A 4,474-nucleotide genomic window follows, 5' to 3' on the forward strand; every position below is an offset into this window, starting at 1 on the left:
TCCTGGCTGCGTGCGGGAGGCACGGAGGAGATTTTGACTGGAGCGTTCCGTGAGCTCCGGGTGGGATGAGGGCTCTGGTGCCGGTGGGAAAAAACAGGAATTCCAGGTGGGATTTGCACCAGGGGGATGTGTCCCCACTGCGTGAGTGTCCAAACCAGTGTGAGCCAGGCACTGGGCGTGTGGGAGAGGCTTGAAGCGAGCCGGGATTTATGGGGAGATGCCGGGAAAACCTTTGGAAAGCGCTGCCGGGGTGATGCCCTGTTGGTTGCAGCTGCATTCCGTCCCACACCGGCGATGGGAGCGGCTGGTAATTATTTTAACAGGATTTTGGGGGAATATTGTGCTGCAAACCTCATCCCAAATCCTAAAACCCTCATCCCGTGTGGAAGCGCAGAGCGATGGACAGGAATTGTGCCTGGTGGGAATCTCACCTTATCCCGTGGGGTTTGTATTTTGTTTCCCTGGGAGTTTGGAGGTTTTGGGTTGGTTTTTTTTTTTTATTTTGTTCCCTCTGAAATTTTTTTCCCCACCCTCTTCATTATCATTTCTGTTAATTAGATTGTGCTGGGGAATGGTCTCTATTCAAAAGCAAAACGCTCCGAGATGGCTTTTTCCAAGTGCTGCTGCATTCCGGGGCTGGGAGAAGGAGTCGGAGGGAGGGGGGGGAGAGCGAGGATGCTTGAAAGAAATATAATTTTTTTTAAAAATAATTTCTTCATAAAGCTCTTTAAAAAGAAAACCCCAGGCCCCCTTCCCCCACCACGGCCACCTCCCCTCTTTCCCACCCCCCCTAATTAAACGATTTGAATTTCCACGTTAACCGCTTGGTGCTTCCTCGGCGCCTCAGATGATTAGAAAGGGATATTCATTTATGCCTTTTAAACGCCGCCCCGATTAAAATCAGAGAGATTTTTTCCTTCATCAAAATCTAACATCCTTGAAAAATTAATTTGATGCCTCTTGTTATCAATTAATTGAATCTCGTTGGGAGAGAGGCTCGTGCGGCGGGTGGTTGGAGCCGGCCCTTCTGTTCTTAGTTGCTTTCCCCCCTCTCCGCTCCTTTCCGCTGCTTCCAAACACTGGGACATTGTAAAACTCGGCCTTTTCTTTCTTTTTTTTTTTTTTTAATTTTAAATATATTATTTTTACTCATCTCATAAAATAAAATAAATGAATAAAACTTGCTCTCTCTCTCTCTCTCTCTCCCCGCCCTCCTCCTCCATTCCCCCTGAGTTCCTCTCGGATGAAAGACCCTTTTTTCCCTTCCTTTCTCTCATCCCTCTTTCCTATAACTTCCGAGCAAGGGGGAGAGAAAGAAAAGTTGGGGCTTTCAGCAATTTCTCAGCGGCCAAGGTCCATCCTTCTTCCTTTCTTTAACGGGGGATATTGGATATTTCATTCGAATCTCCCTTTTTTCAATTAAAAGTGCCCCGTTCCTTCTTTTCCAGCCGCTCCATTCTCCTGCTCTGCCTCGGCAGCCGGAGAAGCGATTTTGCTTTCTTTAATATTTCAGCTCTTCCCCTGAGACGGGCTGCCTGCCTTATTTGTATTTTTTTTTTTAATAGACTTTTTCTCCCTCTATTAAACTTTTCCAATCTTCGTCCCTTTATTTTTTTTTTCCCTTCCCACCTCTTTAAACAAAAAAAAAAGAGGAAAAAAGAAAACCAGAGAGGAAAAGTTATGAGATGGGAAGAACTGGGTCATTCAGGAAGTTATTGAAAGAACTTCAAAATTAGGCTTCACTTTCACTCTCCTTGGAGTGATTCTGCCTTTGGATCCAATCTCTTCCCTGGTGGCTCCGTTGTGGATGTCCCGTTGAGAATTTGGGGTTGGAGGTATTGGGGGATAACCCAAGTGAGAGCAGAGAGGTGGTTTTGGTTGTCTTTGAGGGAAGGATCTGGGACGGGGATGTAGGTGGGGGTGTCCCATCCGAGGAATCCTCATGGATGGGGAGGGGATGTGTCCCCCCAGTCCGGTGCCCTGCGGGGTGATTTGGTGTCAGGACCCCGCTGTCACATCCCCCTGTGCCCTGCACTGTCCCCTCACTTCTTGTGCCGAGCTGGATTTGGGATCCTACAGGTGAGAGGCTCTTCCAGCCCTACCCATCCTCACTGAGGCGCCTCTCCTGCTCCTGTGTGGGGTCACCGAGGGTTTTGGGGGCTGGGGAGAGGGTGACCCTGATCCATGTGCACAGAGGGTGTGTTTTGGGACGTTTGGCCTTTAAATTCTCATTTGGATCGTGTTGGGCAGAAGGAAAGCAAGTTTTTAGGGGGATGAGAAATTAGGGGATGCAGGGCTGAACCTGGCACTGCGGTGGCTGGTGTAGCTCCATGGGGGCTTCCTGGATTTTGGGCTGTGCCCCCAGCCTTGCTGGATTTGGGTACCAGGCCTGCATCCCAAACTGGTGGGACAGAGGTGCCAGGCCTGCATCCCAAACTGATGGGACACAGGAACTGGATCTGCATCCCAGCCTGATGGGACATGGGTACCAAACCTGCATCCCGACCTGATGGGACACAGGAACTGGATCTGCATCCCAGCCTGATGGGACATGGGTACCAAACCTGCATCCCAGCCTAAGAGGACAGGGGTGCTGGACCTGCATCCCAGCCTAAGGGATACCAGACTTGCATCCCGACCTGATGGGACACAGGTACCAGACCTGCATCCCGCCCCACCACGGTGCTCCAGCTCCTCAGCACTGATCCCTGCTGGGTGCAGAGCCCACCAGCTCCCACCGAGGGGCTGCCCCGCTCAGGGTGCCCCGGGTCCCCACGTGTGGTGGCTCTGGAGCATCCTGGTGGGAGCCCCGTGCTCCACGTCACTATTTAATTAGACGTCCCTGATTAACAAAACTTGGCGTTCGGCTTCCTCCTGCCCTCATCTTTCCTGGCTCCGAATCAATGGCTTTGATATGCTAATTAGGGAGTAATTTAATTTCAAAAGGCCGCAATTAACAAGGGTGTTGTGGACATGCTGTAGTTAAGCGGCGTAATCTAATTTGCATTAGTAACAAGCAGGGACTAATTAGAAGCTTAATTAGACACTTAGACGGCTCTTGTGTTTACTTTCTTAATGAGATGGAGTGGGGTTCCTTTTTTTTTAATCTTTTCAAGAGCACAGCGAGGGGAAGCCGGGATGGAGCAGGATGGAGCAGCAGCCCCGGTGCCCGGCATGTGCTCCGGGATGGAGCCACAGCCCCGCTGTCCCAGCACCGGCCTGGCCACATCCAGCCAGTCCCACACCCACTCTGGGAGGGGTTTTGTGTTCCTGAAGCTTGGCAGGGAATGGGAGAGGTGCCAAGCGGGCATTGGTGTCTCTGGGAATGCCCTGTGTGGGCTGGTCAGTCCTGGGCGGGACCTGCTGTGGGGTTGGCCACAGTTGGGGCAGCTCCGCAGAGCAAAGGATGCTCCGAGGGTGAAAGGTTTTGGAGAGGCAGGTGGGGCTCACCAGGAGCATGGGAAAAATCCCACATTGGAGTCCTTACACTTCCAGGTGCTCTCCAGCTCTTTGAGTGAGCTGATCCGAGGATTCCCAATTTTTTTCGGGAGGAGAACCTCTCTGTGGCCATCCCTGCCTGATTTCCGTGGAGCAGCAAAGGCTCTCTGCTGCCTGCCAGTCCCTGGTACCCACAAGTGGGGCTGGGCTGGGCTGGCACCGAGGCAGGTGAGGAGAGCTGGGGGTGAAGGTGAAGCGCCGGAGGTTGGCTCTTCCCAAAGAAGTTGCTGGGAGCGAGATGAAAGTGGGAGATGAAAGTGCCCAGAGGTGAGATCCCATTAAAGCAGTGCCTGAGCTTAGCCGGTCCCTGGTTCCTTAAATATCTTCTAATTTACGGTAATGCTCCAGATTCGTTTCAGCTCCCCCAGACTTTTATTTTAATCCCCTCTCCACATTTCCATGTGTTTATGTGTTAATTAAAGGGTAAAAAGCCACTCTCGGAGCAATCCCGAGCTGCTGCTTCTCTTCCAGCCGAAGCCTTTTAGGATTAACAGCCGCTTCCTAAAGCCTGGCGGTGCTGGAGCAGGACGGGCGGGTTGCTCAACTTTCCGTAGCTGGGAGCAGATCCAGTGCCTGGCATCCAGCTTTCCCGTGTCCTCTTCTCCTTCCAGCTGTGCAGAGGAGCATCCTGCAGATTTCCAAGGGCTTTGGGGGATTTGCCGGGTCCGTGCTCCTGCAGGATCCACTGGTACCCACGGGAGAGGCCGCCTGCTCCCCTCGGCGTCCTGGCGAGGCTGGAGCTGGGAGGAAGGCTCTGGAATATTGCTTTGGGACTGGGATGTGGTGGGAAGGGTGGAAACGGCCTCTGGAATGTCTCAGTGTCGGTTTGTGTGTCAGTGTGTCGTGTCACCTGTGCTGTCCCAGCTCGTGGAGATGTGGCCAGGAGAGTTTTCCCAGCGGTGTTTCCCACTGTTTTTCCTCCTCCCTCCCTCTTGGGTGATAGTTTGGAGCTCTTGGAGTTTGTGGCTGGGGGGAC

Source organism: Corvus brachyrhynchos, unplaced genomic scaffold (genome assembly GCF_000691975.1).
Source record: "Corvus brachyrhynchos isolate BGI_N302 unplaced genomic scaffold, ASM69197v1 scaffold72, whole genome shotgun sequence".
NCBI lineage: Eukaryota > Metazoa > Chordata > Aves > Passeriformes > Corvidae > Corvus > Corvus brachyrhynchos.